Source organism: Myotis myotis, unplaced genomic scaffold (assembly GCF_014108235.1).
Source record: "Myotis myotis isolate mMyoMyo1 unplaced genomic scaffold, mMyoMyo1.p scaffold_m19_p_2, whole genome shotgun sequence".
NCBI lineage: Eukaryota > Metazoa > Chordata > Mammalia > Chiroptera > Vespertilionidae > Myotis > Myotis myotis.
In genome coordinates, this window is record NW_023416324.1 from 180,284,753 (window position 1) to 180,305,792 (window position 21,040).

Below are 21,040 nucleotides of genomic sequence, written 5' to 3' on the forward strand. Positions count from 1 at the left end.
ATGAGATCTTCCTTTATTTGCATAATCCATCCTGCCTGGCTCTACCTTGCCTAGATTTTTTTTTTTTTCCTAAGAATTGGAACTAAAAAGGGAAGAGGGGGGTATGGGAGCAATGCCTGACTCAGGAGCTGTGTTGCTGAATATTGGTCCTTCCTCCCATTTCAACCCAGCACCCTTACAGTAGGATTATTTGATATTTGACACAGTTCTTTCAACCCTTCTCTCCTTCTCATCTGTTCAATGGAGAACACTGAGTGCTCCAAAAACCAAACTTTTTTGAGTTTTCTAGTAACTTGAGTCCTTAGAAAAACGAGCACGAGCTTCCACAACCTCCCAGATATTTTTAAAGGATGTACCGCAAGAAACCACTTGCTCTCCTTTTTTCTCTTTCTCAGAAGTCTGGAGGAGGAAGAATTTTAAAACAGAAAATGATGATAAAAAGCAAAATTCAACTATGACCATTTTATACGCAACACTTCATACCATGGGGCAGGGAGGGTACCTACCTTCCTACCTCCATTTGCTCCTGCCTATTACACTGGTTACCAGATTACCTGGCAAAATTATTTCTGGATTAAAATAACCACTTTGGATGTGTAATTTCATCACCTGTAAACATATACACTCACTCCAACTTAACCAGTTCTGTAGTATCAACCTGTGAAAAAAGCAAAACAGCAAAAATGTCCCCCTAAAGTAAAATAATTGAAGCATTGAATTACTTGCAAGCTACTGTGAAAGTGTAATACCCAAATATTACACTGTGATTAAAATGTGATGCTGGGAAAGTCATTGGCACCGTACATACCTGTTATTCTGTACTCTAGGAATTAAAATCTTTATCAAATATTGGAATATTAAATTTTTCATTTTCTAAATCTCCATACCTACCCACTGTTGATTTAAGAGAATCATTTTCCATAATAATTCAGACCCAAGGCAACCTAAAAACGAAAAGAAATGCCAATCGAGGTCAAACTAAAGCAAATTCTTTGGTGTCACAATTTTTTAAAGAATAGTTTCTTGATTTTTAGAGAAAGAGAGGAAGGGAGAGAGAAAGAAAAACATTGATGTGAGAGTGTAACATCCATCGATGGGCTGCCTCCTGCACAACCCAACCAGGAATCGAGCCCACAACCCAGGCATGTGCCCTGACCAGGAATTGAACCGGCAACCTTTCAGGGCATGAGAAGACGCCCAAGCAGCTAAGTCACACTGGCCAGGGTGGGTGTCACAATTTGAAACAGACTCAGAATCTGATCTCCAAACATTTTACTGAGCTAAAGAAATAGCAAGGCATAAAAGGAATGTTTTCCAGAAAAATATCACTCAGCATTTTCCTGACTATGTCCCGAGAGTATGAATTTTAGCTATAAGATGTTCAAAGTCAAGCTACCATTTGTGTGACAGAAAGACAAATTACTTCAGATAGTTTCACATTATGCTCCAAAAATTGTCTGTTAGGTTAAATGCACAGAAGTTGGAGGTAGATTTTCTCATTGAAACAAGATTTTAAAATAACAATTAAAAAGTATTAGCTAATGCTACTATATCATGGCAATAGTACAGATGCTACTGCATAAGTGGCATCTCGTGACATAAGTGGGCATGAAAGGTCTCATTGTGAATAGGACACAAAAGACTACAAATAATATTGAGAATCATTTTTATGTCTAGAAAGCATATGTGGGTGCTATTCTTTTTTTAGGCTCTTGTTTTTCTATTCCTCTCACAAATGATGATTTGGCTGTGTTTCAAACTTTTGACTAACAACTATACCCCTCAAATCCCACAAACATTTTTCTAATTTTTCCCCCCACTGGCAGACTGGAAATCCAAGGAAGCTTGCTTTTTAATCCATGCATATAAAATGTAGTTATTGTTGTAGTTGTTTAATGGAGGCAGAGTTGAGGGCAGGATGGAATTTAAGATGCCTGTAGGAAATTTAATAAGAATATACCTATGACTAAGTGTTGTGATTTTTAAATCTGCAAATTCAAGGCTCTCTTAAGTTGAAAAATATGATAATTACACCCTATCTCTAATTATTTTCTGTTTATTGCACCAAAAGGATTTAAGCAGGGAAGTATCATAGTTAGACTTTCTTTTGTGAGCATTTTTGTGGCAATACAGGGAATGGATTTTGAGGACAAAGATGGACACTGGAAAACATATAGTCTCCTGCAAAACATCAAGGGGTCGAGAGCACTACAAACAAAGGGATGGAGAAAAGGAAGTAGATGAAGGAAGTATCTAAAAGGTAAAATCTAAAACTACATAACCTAGTGATTAAGTGGATTTAAGGGAAGGGGAAATTTTAGAATGACTGTTCATATCATGTATGGGTGACAGTGTCACTGGTACCATTGTTAATTAAGATTGAATATATGGGGGAAGGAGTAAGATGGGGTGTCTCTGTGTGTCCTAGCTCTCTACGGCTGTGTATTAAACCATGCCAAAACCCAAGGCTTTAAAATAACAATCTTTTTTTAAATCTCGCCATTCTACAATTTGGGAAGAGTTCAGTGGGGAAATCTCCTCTCTATTCCACGAATTGTCAACGAGGACAGCTTGACTGGTGGCTGGAGGATCCACTTCCAAGATGGCTCACTCACATGGCTGCAAGTCAGTGCCAACTGCCTGCTGGGACCTTTGTGGGCTCGCATGGGGCTGCTTGACTTTTTCACAACAGGGTATCTGAGTTCCAAAAGCACACATTCTAAAACATGACAAGTAGAAGTTGTCAGCTTCTTAACAGCCTGGGCCCAGAACTTGGCAACAAACTGCTCCCACTGTGTTCTATTGGTCAAGCAGTCTCAATACCCAAACTCAAAGAGAGGAACATAAACCCCACTTCTCAATGGAAGATATGTCAAATAATTTGGGGACATGTTTTAAAACCTCCACACTGTAAGACATCTTAAGTTCCACTGTGGGACAGGTAAGTCCATTAAGTAATTTAACTTAAGAGGTCAAAGAAGATATACCAACTTGGGAGACATCTATCTATACATGTAGTCAGAGACACATTTACTGTCATTTTTTTAAAGTTTTGTTGATTTTAGTGAGGGGGAGAGAGAAATATCAATTGGCTGCCTCCTGCACGCCCCCCACTGGGGATTGGGCTTGCAACACGGGCATGTGTCCTGACCCAGAATCCAACCAGTGACCTCCTGGTGCATGGGATGAGTCTCAACCAACAGACACACCTGCTGGGTACATTTACTGTAATTTTAATGAAGCTTAAATTTCATGCCCCTTACTTCCAAGGTGAAAGCCCTATACCTAATAATTTTGTATACTTTAAAAAAAAATTTTTTTATTGTTTAAAGTATTACAAATAGTAGTACATATGTCTCCTTTTTTCCCCCCATTGACCTTCCCCCAGCCTCCCCTATTCCCCCAAAATTGGATAAGCTTCAGATTCCACAAGACCTGGACATACCCCTGGGTGATGTTTAAAACATAAGAGTAGATCATCTGAGGAGATTGTATAAAATGAAAGGGTCAGGGAGTGATAGAGAAAGGAGTTTATGAATGAGATTTTTAGAATACAATCAAAGAGATAGGAAGAGATCAGAAAAGAATATTGTCACAGAGGACAAGGACTAGAAAGTTTTAGGGAAAAGTAATTAGTGAACAGTCTCAAAATAAAAGTCAAAAGAAACAAGGAACTGAAAAGAACCCTTTTGAGTTGGCATCATGGAGAGTCGCTTGTACCCATGTCAAAGCAGCTACAGAGGAAGCAGAAGCCACCTTTCAGTGTGTTGAGAGTCCATGTTAATTGAAAAAATGGAGACAGCTGAGAAATTTAGCTGAAAAGACATTTGAAATAGATGGAAGATAAGGGAAGTTAGGAAGTAGAAAAATACAACTTTCTGAAGTTGTTTTTAAGCAAAAATGCAAAGCCTAAACAGTATTATAACTCTTAAGAAAATTAAAGCAATATTTTAAAATATTCCCACAATAAAAACGAGGCTCAGATGTCTTTACACAAAAATTCTTCCAAACTTTAAAAGAAAAGAAAAAATCATCTGTCTTATACAACAATTTCCAGGAAATAGAAAAAGAGGAAATATGCTCCCAAGTCATTTTACACAAACAGAATTGTCCTGATACCAAAACCACTCAGACATTAGGAGAAGGGTAACTTTCAGGTTCCTAATTCATGAATAAAGATGCAAAATCCTTAAGCAAAATACCAACAAAAGCAAATGGAATAGTGTAGATAAAAGACAATAACTATGATCAAGTTGCTTTTAAAGCAGGAATGCAGGGATAGTTCAATATTTGAAAATCTAATGTAATTCAGTACATTAACAGATTTAAAAAAGAAAACTATATGACCATTTTAATAGATGCAGAAAAAACATCTGATAAAATTCAACATAATATAAACTCATAGTAAAAGCAGGACAGACTAGAAGCATAGTGCCTATTATGTTGAAATGTTGGAGACATCCTCTTTAAAATTCGAAAGAAGACACTATCCTTACTTCTTGTCAACCTTGTATCGCAGGTTCCAGTACCAAATGTCTAAGGAAGCAAGTCTGCCTGGTTTCTGTGCTAAGCCCACCTCCCCGTTGGCTTTGCTAACTCAGTCTCCACCTGATACCCACAAACACTCCTTCCTTGGCATCTTCTTCACAGCATGGGCTGCGCAATAGAATTATTCAGTATTTAAGTTTACTGATGCCTGAGTTTCTCCTCTAGAAATCCCTATTTGATTGATCTAGGACAGTGGTCAGCAAACTGCAGCTCGCGAGCCACATGAGGCTCTTTGGCCCCTTGAGTGTGGCTCTTCCACAAAATACCTACTTCTGCGCATGGGCCACGAAGTTTCAATCGCACTGTATATGCGCGCCCGCACGTGGTATTTTGTGGAAGAGGGGCCAAAGAGCCGCATGTGGCTCGCGAGCCGCAGTTTGCCAACCACCGATCTAGGATATAGCATGGACACCTGGACTTTCAAAATCTTCCCAGGAGACTCCAATGCAGGGCTCGCTTCGAGAAACACTGAGGTAACATGAGAAGAGGAGAGAGGGGGAGGAAAGGGAAGAGTTATGACTCTCAACCTGACTGCATATTCAAATAGCCTAAGGAGCTTTTAAAAGTCCTGATGCCCAGATTGCATCCCATACCTACTTTTAAAACAGAACCTCTGGAGGTAGGATCTCCAAGGCTTTCTTATATGCAGCCAAGGTTGAGAACCACGGCTCTCTGCTTTCTCCTTAGGGCAGTGGTTAGCAAACTCATTAGTCAACAGAGCCAAATATCAACAGTACAATGATTGAAATTTCTTTTGAGAGCCAAATTTTTTAAACTTAAACTATATAGGTAGGTACACTGTTATTAACTTAATTAGGGTACTCCTAAGGCTTAGGAAGAGCCACACTCAAGGGGCCAAGGAGCCGCATGTGGCTCGCGAGCCGCAGTTTGCCAACTACGGCCTTAGGTGATGTCATCAGGTCCCCTGGATTCAATTACTAAACACATGACAACAGCTTCAAAATCTATATATCTTGCCTATAATTAACTTCTAAACATGAACACTTTGAATCCAACAGCCAACTCTGCATCTCCCCTTAGAAGTACTAAGTTTGCCCAAAGGTCCAGAGCTTTTCCTCCATCACAGTTGTGTCCACCTACCCAAGGCTTCCCACTGAGCCGCAAGCTCCCCAAGGATGAGTTGTGACTATCTGGCTTGCTGTATATGAAAATTAAAGCAGAATTTCTCAAATCCCCCTTAGCTAAAAATAGGGTTGTTTCCACATTATTGGCATATCCTGCAAGTAAAACTTAAGAAGAGGAGAAGAGGAGAGGGCCCGGCCTGCATGGCTCAGTGGTTGAGCATTGACTTATGAACCAGGAGGACACGGTTCGATTCCGAGTGATGGTACATGCCTGGGTTGTGGGCTCAATCCCCAGTATGGGGCATGCAAGAGGCAGCCGATCAATGATTCTTTATATCATTAATGATTCTCTCTCTTTCTCTCTCTCTCTCTCTCTCTCTCTCTCCCTTCATCTCTGAAATCAATAAAAATAGATTTTAAAATAAATAAAAGAAGAGGAGAGGTACAGGAGCAAGAAACCAGCACAGTGTTGATAGTACCAATTTTAAAAGATTTCTTGGACACCCTGGCCGGTTTGGCTCACTGGATAGAGCATCGGCCTGGGGACTGAAGAGTCCCAGGTTCGATTCCGGTCAAGGGCATGTACCTTGGTTGCAGGCACATCCCCAGTAGTGGGTGTGCAGGAGACAGCTGATCGATGTTTCTCTCTCATCGATGTTTCTAACTCTCTATCCCTTTCCCTTCCTCTCTTTAAAAAATCAATAAAATATATTTTTTTAAAAAAAGATTTATTGGAGGACACTGAAGAGGGTTGGGGGTCAGCCCCTAGTGAAATATGCATTAGAAACAGACCATTTCTCCCACCTCCAGAAGAATGAAGCTGATGGCAAAATAGTCTGTTTCCACTCCTATCAACCTCTGAACCACAGTGTCCTGAAGTGACTTTTTCCCATGTCCCCCCTTTTCTACCAGTATTAACGAGGTAAAAAGGGACTCCCCTAACCCTCTCTGCCACGGCACTAAGAAGAGAAATCTTCCCACACTCCTGTAACCCACATAATAATAAGGGACTTTCCTGCCTAAGTGACAAGATGGGAATCCCCTGCCACAAAGACATCTAGAAAGTCAGGGATGTCCATCACAAGTGGAGTGTGCACCTCTCAGCCAAGGAAACTGATCTTCCCTGAAGATCAGCGCATCTGCACTTTTCAGAAGCTATTTCGCTGCATTTGCATGATTTTTCCTGTTGTACGGATGAGGAAACTGAGCTTGCCCAAACCACTGAGCCGTAGGACCCAGCTGTCAGCCTGTATATGTCAGAATAATTCTAAATTTTATTCGTTTTTTCTATGTTGAAATGCACTAGCCTATCCTTGTTGTTAACTTATTTTCGAATTTTTTTCTCTATATCTCCTTTTCCTATAGCAGGGGTGAGAAGCAAAGAAGGTAGTTCTAAAGGGAAAACTCAAATGAAATAGGAAAAGCTAAAAAAAAAAAAACATATTCTTGGAAATATTTCCAAAATAACCCTCACTATCTTGAGACGAAATGCAGCTCATCTTTGATCTCGTGTCAAAACAACACAGAATAACACTATGAACTTTTTCCATCCACCACTACCAAGATCAAGCAACCTGGCCTTCGCTTTCAGAATTAGTCTGTTAGCAGCAAACTCCCAGCGGGTGGGGGAAACCCCCGGCACCCACAGCCCTGGGGAACACACTTCACCTGGGCTAGGTTCCCCAGCCTTCCCTGGTTGCTAAAACCCAGGTTTCACCAGGCAAAAGGTGAAGGTGTGTAGGAGGTCCAGTCCCCTTTGGGAGATAACCAGATAAAGCCGGCTTCTCGGGCCTACTCATCTGGGGCCAAAGTGCAGAGGGCGTCACTTGAAAGGAAGCGGAAAGGCTCGGCGAGTCCCGACAAGGCAGCGCCAGGGCTGCAGTTGCCTCAATTAGATCCACTCCCTGACTCACTGTGATGCCAATTTATTCTGTTGCTTATCGTCATTACATTAAAATGATTTCATTAGGCTGTGAAGTGTGGGCTTGTGTAGTGTGCAGCATCACTCCTGCATTTTTTGGTTGTGTCCATGCATTTAAACCTTGGGGGAAAAGGAGAATATTTTTATTCCCATGGTACCCTTCTAGGACAAATTAAATAATTGTTTTCTCTTGCTGCCTACCTCATGATCTCACTGCTTTTTGTCTGCATAATGGGAAAGAAATCATTTCAGTAATTGCCATATTGTGAGGAGCCACAGGGAGTGTTATAGCTACTGCGTCTTAGTACTTAAGTTTTCGTTTATAAGAAGAATAAAAATAGTAAGGAAGGAGAGTCCACAAATACATTGCATTGTTTTCTCAAGGCTGGCTCAGTCTATGGCTCTCTGTGCTCCCTTGACAAAAATGGCCAAGGAGACGCAGATATTCTTCTCTTCTCGTCTAGGCTCATTTCAGGAGAAGCAACCATGAGCATAGGGGAAACCCAGAATGTTCTAGTGCCTGGCATATAACTGGTGCTCAAAATGTACTTGTTGATTTGATCTTTAATATGATTTAAAATCCCAGGTTTTTCAGTCCCCTTCATATTAAGACAACTGCTTCTTGCCCAGCCATCTTGACTCTGTGGTTGAGTGCGAACCTATGAACCAGTCGGTCACGGTTTGATTCCAGGTCAGGGCATATGCCCAGGTTGCGTGGGTCATGCAGGAGGCAACAAATCAGTGGTTCTCTCTCATCATTGATGTTTCTATCTCTTTCTCCCTCTCCCTTCCTCTTTGAAATCAATAAAGATATTTTTTAAAAAAAAAAAAAGACTAATGCTTCTTAACAAAAATAAGTTCTCACTCCCCAGCAATTCCCTCTGTACCAACCAAGCTCCCATTCATTCAGTCCTTCCACAGCCCCCTCAAGTCCAACCCTATAACTAAAGTATCACAATCTTTCTGATTAAGATCTCATACTTCATTTAGCAGCTCCTGAAATCCTATGTCCTCCGGGGGGAAAAAAATGCCTTTTAATGTCTCTTCTACACACAGACACTCTATCACATAATTTCTATGATTCCTCTTCTCACAAAATTAATGTACTTCTTTATCTGTGGATAACCAAGATTTTACTGTACATGTTCGATCCTTGTTGTTCAATTGTTTTTCTCCATACTTTACAGTAAAAAATAGAGTAAGAAAACAGGAACCCATCTGCTGGGTTAGAATCTCCATAGCCAGTTTAGCTCCCTATCTGTAGTGTCACTTGGTATGGCACTGAAAGGAGTCCAGGGGGGAAAAAAACAAACTGAAAATGTGCTATCTCAGTGATCACAAGCAAGAGCAAGGCGTCCTGCCTGCCTGTCCTCATTGGTGTTGTAGGCATAGGCTACACCCATCTATGCTCCTAAGAAAATAACAGGAAATGACTGAAGAAAATGAGAACCAGTTTTTGAAAAAAGGGTCAGGCAAAAGTAAGTTTACAGTTGTAAGAATGCAAGAGTTTATTCTTGTATTATTATTTAGTAACTAGAGGCCCAGTGCATGAAATTCGTGCGCAGGTAGGTCCCTAGGCCTGCCAGCAATCCAGGCCAATCAGGGCCTTCTGGCTGCTGGCCGGGGCCTTCCCTCTGCGCCGCCCCCTGTTGGTCAGTGCACGTCATAGCGAGCGATCAAACTCCCGGCCTCCCATTCAAACTCCCGAGGGGACACTTTGCATATTAGCTATATATATAATTGTATTATTTTCCACATAAGCAACTATAAACCCACCTTTGCTGTACCCTGTATAATTCACACATCATTTTCATTATCTCAAGAGCCCCATTAAGGACCTTTTTGCACATGACAGCCAGGTTTGGGGCCTTTTACTTTGTCTTTGTTGTTCTGTTGCATGACCTTGAGTTTTAATAAAAGTATCTCAATTCTTTATTAAGTGAGTCAGCTTCTTCTGTTCCACCCAAGCGTTTTGCAGTGTATTGGGACCTAGCTCCATGCTAAATGACAGCCTCCTGCATATATCCTTTGCATGCACAGGAGAGGACGTGCCTGGTGTATCCTGCCTGGCTTCCCTCCATCCTTCCATTCAAAATATTTTCACTAATAGCTTACAATGCATTGGCCTGGACATGAAGGATATCACCCTAAGCAATGCAGATATGCATTCCATTTTACAAAAATAACCCCTTAGGACATTAGTCCTTTTCCTGACCTCCACACAAAGTTTCAGAAGCATCACAGCTGTGTTCTTTTACAGACATTTTTTATAGCTATAAATGGCTTAGTTGGGACTACATTCTCCATCATTAGCTCCCTGTTCCCCTCTGCAGCATGGAAGAATCTGGCCGGGTAAAATCACTGGTTTATGTAAAGTGCCCACTTCTAGACTTTAATTTATAAATCTATGCACAGCTCACATCTGGTCATAGAATGTTCTTAAACATTAGAGGCCCGGTGCACGAAATTCATGTGTGTGTGTGGGGGGGGGGGGGGTGCCCTCAGCCAAGCCTGCACCCTCTCCAATCCAGGATCCCTAGGATCGGGCCTAAACTGGCAGTTGGACATCCTTCTCACAATCCAGGACCACGGGCTCCTAACTGCTCACGTGCCTGCCTGCCTGCCTGATTGCCCCTAACTGCCCCCCCTGCTGGCCTGGTCACCCCCAACTTCCCCCCCCCACCACCAGCCTGGTCTTTCCTTACTGCCCCCCCTGCCAGCCTGGTTGCCCCCAACTGCCCCACCCGCCAGCCTGGTCACCCCTCGCTGCCCCCGCCCCTGCTGGCCTGGTCACCCCCAACTGCCCTCCCCGCTGGCCTGGTCATGCCTAATTGCCCCCCACCCAAGGCCTGGTCTTTCCTTACTGCCCCACCCCCACCCCGCCAGCCTGGTCGCCCCTCGCTGCCCCCGCCCCTGCTGGCCTGGTCACCCCCAACTGCGCCCCCTGCGGGCCTGGTTGCCCCACGCAACCTGCTGTTTGGTCATTTGGTTGCCCCTGCCAGCCTGGTCACCCCACTCAGCCTGCGGCTCAGTCTTTTGGTCACCCCTGCTGTTAGGTTGTTTGGTCACCCCTCACTAACCCCCCTGCCAGCCTGGTCGCCCCACGCAGCCTGCTGCTCAGTCGTTTGGTCACCCCTCACTAACCCCCCTGCCGGCCTGGTCGCCCCACACAGCCTGCTGCTCAGTAGTCTGGTCGCCCCTCACTGCCCCCACCCCCGCCAGCCTGGTCGCTCCCAACTGTCCCCCCTGCAGGCCTGGTCGTCCCACACAGCCTATTCAGTCATCCGTTCGGTTGCGATGGTCACTTAGGCTCTTATTATATAGGATTGTGACCACAAAGTCAGTCAAAGCCAAAAGTCATGACCCCAATGCAACTGGATAACATTTAAATATTAAATATTAAAAATTGTGGATTTTCTGGATAAGAAATGTTTTAGAAGAATTCATGATTCTCTCCAATTCAAAGGTCTTTAGAGTTAAATGTAGACATTTACATATATTAAAACACATTGCGAGTCGCATAGAAATCTCTAAGATATACGCCAGGGACCGCACGTTTTTGGGCAAACTGTACGTTATTTAAATCATCATCATGCACTTTAGGTGTTGTTTTTCAATAATTATAACATTTTTATTTACAAAAACAATTAAACAATTAAAGTTCCTAGTACTTTTTTAACGTATGCTACTGCATAAAACATTTTCCTCTATGAAGAGGGACCAAACAAAATTTACACAAGTATCTAGATTCGGTCCTTTTTCCATGGGCGTGAAAAACGAGAACACTCGTGAGCGGTCCTTAACAGATGGTGCGCGAAACACGAGAAAACTCCTGAGCGGTACGAAATGTGTTAAGAGCCAAAGGAATGAAAAATCCGATCAAGCAAGGCGCTATCTGAGCCCTTGCCTTAGCTTGGTATAACTAGATATTGCAGATTACATCTATAAAAGTCAGTTAAATAGCAGACTTCCTGTGGAGACAAAGCTAGGGAAATTTTTAATTGAATCCAGTGGACATCAGCTAAGAGATGACTCCAAATGGAGGCCATTTATCCCACCACTGGTCAACCCACACAGCCTGCTGCTCAGTCGTTTGGTCGCCCCTCACTAACCCCCCTGCCAGCCTGGTTGCCCCACGCAGCCTGCTGTTAGGTTGTTTGGTCACCCCTCACTAACCCCCCTACCGGCCTGGTCGCCCCACGAAAGGAGCCCCACCAAACCATTTTAATGCCCAATGAGGATTTACCGATGTTCAAGCCAACATCTCCAGGCATTTAGCACCTTCAAGCTAAGAAGTCAAGCGCCAAAATTCATCAGGGTAGCACATTTTTTTCCCATAGAGTATAATAGGACTTTTCTTTTAACCCCTGAAAATTTTAAATTAATAAATGTTTAATAAAATCGGACCGGTAATATTTATAATTTTATATTAAGAAACATATGCATACTTTGAATTTTAAATATGAGTCGTATGAGAATTTGGCCTCTTCAAGTAACAGTTCAGACATATAATTCTAATTTCAAATATAAAATTAAGTTATTGATTTAGAATTGTGATTGTAAAATACTATAATATTGAAAGATTTAAGAGATGTGTAGTGTTCCCATATCTGTGAGTTAAATTTATTAGATTTACAATACCTTTTAAGTACTTAGAAAGGGTTTTGGTAGTTAAAACAATCATAGTCTATAAAAAGAAAATCAAGCATATTTAAATTATCATTGAACTTTTAAATGTTCCAGGCTATTTAGTTATGTTTGTAAATGGAACCAAGTACAGTGGGCCTTGACTTACGAGTGTCCAGACTAACAAGTTTTTTGAGACACCAGTGCATTGAGTTGACAGAGTAATTTGAGTTAACGAGCTCCTTCACGAGCTCGGTCTCGGAACGAATTAAACTCAAGGCTCCACTGTATTAGTCTAAGGCCCCTTAAAAATGATTAAAATGTGCTAAATTTATAAACAGAAAAATGAGATTTTTAAACTGAACTTAAAAGCTTAAGAAAGAGCTACCTTTGTGGAGTTGTAATAAATAATTGATTATCCATTTTTTTAAAGCCTCTGAATAATTTTTCTGCACACAAAAACTGTCTTAAAAGATATTCTTTAAAGTCATACTTAACAACATTGTTAGGAGCTTAGGGAGTGAATGGGGAGACAGAATTACAAAGAAAGGCAGGGGAAAATGTACGTATACTTTATGTGGCTGAGGGTGATCACTAAATAGGACTTTTCTTCTAACCCAGTGGTTCTCAACCTTGGCTGCACATTAGAATCACCTGGGAATCTTTTTAAAATCCTGATTTCTGGGCCTCATCCTCCGGAAATTCTGTTTCTTTGTTATGGGGTGAGGCCACAACATTAGTAACAAAGAAACAGCATTTCCGGAGGATGAGGCCCAGAAATCAGGATTTAAAAAGATTCCCAGGTGATTCTAATGTGCAGCCAAGGTTGAGAACCACTGTTCTAACCTCTACTATCTTCCAATAAATGCAAGAGAAATGCCACAAGATAACTGGGTGAAGAAAAGATCAGAATCATTCAGCTGTTTATTATTGCGTGCCTACTCTGTGTTTAACACTGTGAGAAAATACAAAAGTATATGAAGGTATTAATCTAGTGAAGCAGGTAAGATGCACAAACCTGAAACAATTAAAGAGAATGATTCCGTTCAATAAGCGGTTACTAAGAGCGAATGAACCTTGTGAGAGATACAGTGATTGGCTCCAGGGAGCAGGAGGGAGCTGGGCTCCAAAGCAAACAATAAGCTTTATAATTGAGTGCTAAATTGTGTGTTGCAGAAGTGAGATGCATTCAAAGAGAGACACCAAAGTATATTGGAACAGCTGAGATGTATGGATGAGGTAAGAATTGATCTGGGCTTCAAAGGATGAAAAGGACTGAAATATGCAGAGGGAGGCAGGGCTGGGCGGGGGAGTTAGTATGACCCTATTGTGCAAAGGCAACAACAAAGAAACCAGCAGAGAAGAGATTCTTCTGGGCGGTGATAATGGAATAAGATTATGGAGCGATTTCTAAATCACACAAGACTAAAGCAAAAGGTAATCACTGGTCGAAGTTAATAAAGACTAGAGCTAAAAACAATACGTACTTCCCTAGCATTGGGAGAAGGTGGAATAAAATGAGATAAATCCTCATCTCTCATAGAGAGCCGATAAACAGACATTAATAAATTTTATTAAGAAAAAAATGTTAGGCAGTGCCCTCGGCGGTCCTGGATCTGTCTTTTACTTCAACAGCGTTTGGACAGAACAGACCCAGGGACGCCCCTTCCTCCAGCCTCTGGCCACTCTCCTGCGTCTCGTCCAGTCACCACCTTCAGAACCACCTCCAGGACCTGCCCACACACCGGGGTTTTTCTACCTTAACTCCTTATTGCCGAACAGCCATGAGCTCCCAAATCCGTCAGAATTATTCCTCCGGGGTGGAGGCTGCGGTCACCCGCCTGGCCAGCCTGCATCTGCGGGCCCCCCACACCTACCTCTCCCTGGGCTTCTATTTCACCGGGACGATGTGGCTCTGGAGGGCGGGGGCCACTTCTCCCCGAGTTGGTGGAGAAGAAGCGCGAGGGCGCTGAGCTTCTCTTAAAGTTGCAAAACCCGCACGGTGGCCTCATTCTCTTCCAGGACGTGCTGAAGCCTCCCCAGGTAAGTGGGCAAAACTCAGGCCGCCATGGGAGCCGCCCTGGCCTTGGAGAGGAACCTGACCCAGGCCCTTGTGGAGCTGCAGGCCCTGGGCTCTGCCCTCGCAGACCCTCAGCTCCGTGACTTCCTGGAGAACCACTTCCTGGGTGAGCAGGTGAAGCTCATCAAGAAGATGGGCGACACCTGACTCACCTCCTTAGGCTGCTGGCGATTATCTCTTCGAAAGACTCCCCCTCAAGCACGACTAGGAGCCTGTGGAGCCCAGAGGCCTTTGAGGGGCCCCTCTACATTCCCCTGGTGTCTGGCTTTTACCTGAGCCTCTCCCTGAAACTATTAGTCATTCTTTTAACCACCCTGAAGCCCTCTCCCATGCATTGGACCAAATGAAACAATAAAGCTTTTTGCAAGAAAAAAAAAAGAAAAAAATTATAAGCATATATTATTGGACATTTCAGAGCCTAGAGGAAAGATAAAGTTAAAATAGCTGGTCTCTGGGAATGGAACTAAGACTGAGGAGGGTTGAGGATCAGCGAAGGTTGCTTTCCATCCCAAGCCCTTCTGCATTGTTTGAGTTTATACGTATGACTTTGTGCCACATGAGTGTATTACTTTGAGCGAAATATGAAAATGCAAGACAAATAAATGCAGTTATTAGGCCATATCTGTTTGACCCAGAAGCACATTTACGATGAAGAAAGCTTCAGCTTTAAGGCCCCTCACTTGCACTGACCCTTTCCAAAGTTTATACTGTATCTAATGTTGTAATTATATGTTTTCTATTGTTTTCTTAAAGAGTCATGGAAGCTTCAGGCCCCGAATGACCCTGGTTTGAACTAAGATCTTTTGCATTTCTTACAGTTTCTTAATACCTTTCTTGCATTACATTTCCTAGGAGGAACCCAGTCTCACTACTATTCAATGTCACTTTCCACCAAGGCACATGATCTTAGTTATGCTAATACATAATTTTTATGCAAAATAAAATTTTCTCCTTGATTCAGGAAGCAATAGCAAGGCACTTAGTTTTAAAAAACAGGGAAATGACCCAAGGTTAGTGGTGATTTGCAAAACATCCCCTTGACATAGTTGGGTTGAAGTTGGGATGAGCCAGGAACAGAGGGACCAGCTGAGAGCTGTAGGAGTAATTGGTAGGTGAGATATGAAGACCTGGACCAGGTGGTAACAGGAAAAATTGAGATAGATGCAAGAGGCCCTTTAAAATAAAATTGACTAAGCCTGGTTACCAGCTGAAGAGCTTCCCCACAAACAATATTAGTCAGGAGACTTCCAAATTACACATTGGGATGGAGCCCCCTTTTTTTTTTTTTTTTTTTTTTTTTTACTCTTCATTTGGCAAATTTCTTATTGGCTTCCATTTAAAATTTGACCAATAAAACCAAGTTTAATAAAAGCATCCTGCCAGTCATTCAGTAACTCTAGCCAAATATTTTGGATGGAATTCTATCAGCAAGATTGAAAACAGTGAACTTTCTTCTAATAAACACAATCATGAACTTTCTAGCCCGGGATATGTATTCATAGTCCGTACATAGACTTCAGGAGCTTGTGCTGACAAGAGAGGCTAATAAATGGATTCAATTAAAGTGCCGACAGTCCTTTGGATCAGGGCACTCTCACTTAGACACAGTTTATACCGCCGCCCATGTTCCTATTGTGGCAGATTGATAACTAGACCCCATTCGGTGGAAAGAGACACATAACATGTGTCTGTTCTATGATCAGGCCATTTGGCAAACAACGGACAACAAGCTAAAGAATTTTGTGAAGAACATCTAAATATTTCTTATGGCTTTTGTTAGCCAGTATTTAAAAAAATAATAATAAATCAATTGTGTGCATGTAACTTGGGAATACATCAATGGTCAGTCTTTGGATTTCTCTGTGGAAATAAGATATTTTAAATCATGTTTGGATGCATCACTGGAAAGTGATGCCAGTTAATGATGCACCTGGTTGTTTCCTGATCGACTGACTTGACTGCAGTGCCTCCCGATAGATCAGCGGTTCTCAACGTGTGGGTCACGACCCCTTTGGCAGTCAAACGACCCTTTCACAGGGGTCGACTAAGACCATCCTGCATATCAGATATTTACATTACGATTCATAACAGTAGCAACATTACAGTTATGAAGTAGCAACGAAAATAATTTTATGGTTGGGTCACAACATGAGGAACTGTATTTAAAGGGCCAGAAGGTTGAGGACCACTGCGATAGAGGAACAGCCAGGCCTGAAACGTGGTGGTCCCTGCTCTCCTTTATCCTCCATCCCCTGGCGTGGGATTATTTATTTACAAATGTAGCCTCATGCTATACCCTTTTGCCTAAAACATATACTATATTAACTTTTTTGACAGTATAAATAATCACTTCGTAAGTACAAAAAGTGAGTTAGGAAGTGGAAAGACCGAACTAAATTTGTGTAGTGCCTTCTTACAACAGCTCCCACTCTGGTGAGTAAACTAGTCAGACAACCCACCTGGGAGAGCAATGATAGAGACAGGTTGGTTTCCACACTCAGGTATTTCTCCAGTATGTAAAAAGAAGAGGGGAGACCTTCGATGCATCGTACATTTTACTGCTCTCTGGATCTCATCCTTTCTGACATTTTCTTCCTCCTCAATCTATGATTTGTCCCCACTCTCTTCACATCTTCCAGGTCTCCCTCTCTACGGGCTCCGTGCCACCATCAGCACTGTACTAGTAAACATGCTGATGGAGTCCCCTTCTTTAAAACATAAATTCCTCCTATAACCACTGTCCTTCACAACTTAAATGTCATTATAAAGTCGTGTCCGATCCTTGCCTCCTCAGCTTCCCAATCCACCCCCTTCTGAACTGCTGTTGCCAAGCTGGCTGGTGATCTCCTTAGGCCAAATCCAATGGTCTTTATTTCCATGATCTTGTGGGTGCTTTTAATAATGTTGAATTCTCCCACTATCCTTGCAAAAACAACCTCCACCAATTTTCTGACTTTTCACTCTTTCCTGGCTACTTCTTCTCAATCTCCTTCACTGCCTCATATTTTTAAGTATTAGTTTATATGATCCCAGGTTTGTTTTCTGGCTCTCTCCCATTCTCCTTGTACATACTCTCCCAGTGTACTCCTCCCTCCAGTAGATTCAATGACCATCGATAGGTGCATAACTCCTTCTAAGTTTCAGAACCATGGCTCCAATGGGCATCACCATTTAGCTGTTCCTCAAGCTCAACATGTTCAAACTGGACTCATCTTTCTGCTCAGACTCATTCTCTCTTGTTGGGTAAAGACACAATCTACCTAGCTTTGCTACTCTGAAGGACACTCGTGCCCGTGTAGGCCAAGTATTGGAAGTCTTAGGAGTTGTGCTCTTATTTATCACTTTGCTGATCCAATTAGTCCAATTCATTCTTTTCATCCCATCGTTCATGTAACTTTAAATGTCAATCGTGTTAAAAAAAAAGAAAATGTCTTGTTGTCTGTTTTGGAAGATATATAACCAGCCTAAATGGTTTAAACAATATAGTTTAAGAGATATTTTTTTAGTCTTCAATTTCTTGTTGAAGTGCCACTAGAAATCCGCATCAACCTTTTAGGGACTGAAGGAGTAGATGAACCCCTATTTCGATTGCCTTGGCATTACCTTAGAAACATGTATTCACATGTAAATGCATACATGTACAAAGTAGATCTATGTCCGATTTCTGCTCTTCTTTATATATTGGGAAATTGCACTTGAGTAATAAGTATTGCAATGGTCAGTCAGGCAAACACAGAGCAAAGGATGGAGAAACAATCAGCTTCCATCCCTTCTGAGACTTCCTCGCCTACAAAATGAGTTAATGATGGATATTGAAAGGATTTAATGAGATAATGTGTGCAAAATGCCTGACATGCTAGGTGCTCATACATTTCAACAAAAATTTATTTTTAAGACATTTCCCACCATTCTCTTTTCTTTCCCTCAATTTTGAATCAATTTAAGCCTCTGGTGCAGAATGAAATACACCTAGAAAAATCCAACATGATCCCAGATCAGAACTGTTAGTACACCAATAGAAGATTAAATTTGGTTTAAAAGTATTTCAAGTGTTTCACATGACCTAGACTGAACTTCTCAGGTATAATCTTTATTGGACCCACACCCCTAGGGTACCTCAAGAGTGGTCCTGACTTTCAGAGGCCCTCAAACTTCTCTTTGGTGAGATTAGATTAAATGGCCAGGAGCAGCGAACATTTGTTTACCCTTAGAAGTAACTTCAGCTCATATATGACGTTCTCACAAAGTACCAGAACTAAAAGGAAAAAAAAAGAAAGTGGAGAACAAAGCATGATCTCTGAATATTATCAGCTATCCTCTCTAGAAAGTATTGACTTACTTGGAGCCACCTTCTTCAAAACAACAGCAAACTGGGGAGATGTTTGCTCAATGAGGGATGAGGAAGGGATCCAGGGAGGAACTTCTGACCACAGCTAGGGAGGGATAGGAATGGTTCTTTAAATCATTAAGGGAGTTAGAGGGGAAGAGTGGGTGGAGTGGAGCACATCCTCACTAGAACCCAGTGAAAAAGGCAGAACAAAAAGCTAACGGCAAAGTGAGTATAACGGCGTAAAACCCACGTTGCTACAAACTGCAGCCTTCGCAGGCTCTCAGCAAAGCTCCACATCACACTTCCTTTAGTGAAGCCCTGACAGGGAGCTCCCACCGAATGGGCCACAAGATAGAACTGGGCCTACGATTCAAACACAATGAATATGTTATCAGTGTAATCACTGGCAATGTTGACCTCCTGGTATCTCCCTTTAAACCCCCCAAGAACATTTTTCTAGGACTGCCATCTTCAAACTGGGGTACATATATACCTCTGTGGGTGCAAAGGGTACACAGAAAAGGGCATTTTTTAAGGGAATCAATTTCCTCAACTTTTATGATTACTGCTTATCTGATGGAGAGCTTGTTGTCAAGGTGACCTCTTTGTGTGGTCTCCTACTTTACTAAAGAGGTGCATACTGTATAGCCATGCCCAAGCTTACTGTGGTCTGTGCCCTGGGGCACGACCATCTGCTGAGCAAAATAATCTTCATGACTTGAAATAAATACCTTTGCTGGTCAGATGGTGTTAGTCAGTCTGGGCTGCTATAATAAATACCACAGTGGCTTATAAACAACAGAAGTTTTTTCTCACAGTGCTGAAGGCTAGAAGTGTAAGAAGGGACTGGCAGATTGAGTGTCTGCTTTGGGCCGCAGATGACCTACCATCTTTACACTGTGTCCTCACATGGCAGGAAGGGAGAGGGATCTCCCTGGGGCCGCTTTAATAAGGATACTAATCCCATTCATGAGCGTTCCACCCTCCAGACCTAATCACCTCTCAAAGGTCTCACCTCCAAATACCATCACACTGGGAATTAGCTTTCAACATATAAATTCTGGGGGGACACAAATGTTCAGTCTATAGCAGGGGTTGGGAACACCCAGCCCGCAGGCCATATAAGGCCGGAGAAATCATTGGTCTGGCCCTGCCAAGGCATTAGGGGTGAGTTAATTAAGTGTTTCACCAAATATAGCAGGCTAATTTTCAAGCTGATAATTTTGTATGGCCCACAAATGATGTTATAAAGATCCAAATGGCAGTTGGCAGAAAAAAGGTTGCCCACCCCTGGACTATAGCAAGTAGCTTCTTATTCTTCGCTTCCCACAAGATCAAAGTAGAATATAATCAGCGGTGATTTTTGGCAAGTCATGGGATCTATGGCAAATGAGTCCAAAGGAGATGAAGAACAAAAGAACAGCAAATAAAGATTTTGGATTTGATTTTGCTATTATAAAATGACTTCCATTTCCATCTACCTGTTTATGTGATAACATTTTTTGTTTGCACACAAAAAATCAGAAATAGAATTAATGCTCATCCATGAATCCATAAGGTAATTAGAAGAAAAGCTATATTTGCCTCATTATATATATAGTCAATAACAATTAATACTTAAAGCCATATAATCACACAGAATGTTTAAATTAATATGTATGTTTATTTGTTGGCTCTATAAGGATGGCTATATAAATTCAAAGAGAGCCGAAACCGGTTTGGCTCAGTGGATAGAGCGTCGCCCTGCGGACTGAAAGGTTCCGGGTTTGATTCCGGTTAAGGGCATGTACCTGGGTTGTGAGCACATCCCCAGGAGGAGATGTGCAGGAGGCAGCTGATCAATGTTTCTCTCTCATCGATGTTTCTAACTCTCTATCTCTCTCCCTTCCTCTCTGTAAAAAATCAATAAAATATATTTAAAAAAAAAAAAGTCAGTAAATTCAAAGAGAAAAACCATGTGAAACCTGGTTAAAGAACCACTTGTTCATGTTTTGTTTTGCTTTTTTTAAGTGAATGATGATAGGTATTAGGTTGTTATGATATGTGCATCTCACTGAGTACATATTAAAAAATGATGTAAGCATTTTCTTCTACAATGTCGATGTTTGCAGCACACTGGATATTATATCTTTTGCAACAACTTTAACTTATAATACAAAACCGTAGCTGTTCTTTTTAAAAAGAGCTGAAGGACACATCATATTTCACCATTCTTTGTGGGGGTATATGAGCAAGAATCTGAAAGCGATCATTATTATGGAACAGTAGTCCCCTAACCTTTTCACAAGGGGCGTCCCCTTTTGAACATTTAAAAAAAAAATAGGTAGTTGTAGTTTTACTTTCTCTATTGACCAAGAAAAATTAACAAATAACTAGTAGTAACACTTTTCAGTAACACAAAATCTTTAAATGAATTTTTATATTCATTAAAATGCCATGTGCATGCATCT

At 41.8% G+C, this 21,040-nt stretch overlaps 1 long non-coding RNA gene across 2 annotated transcripts in view; it reads right to left on the reverse strand.

The window, feature by feature from the left end:
• Positions 1-21,040, reverse strand: part of LOC118676207 — a 274,115-nt gene that overhangs the window by 134,149 nt on the left and 118,926 nt on the right. The gene's annotated exons all lie outside the window — the stretch shown is intronic.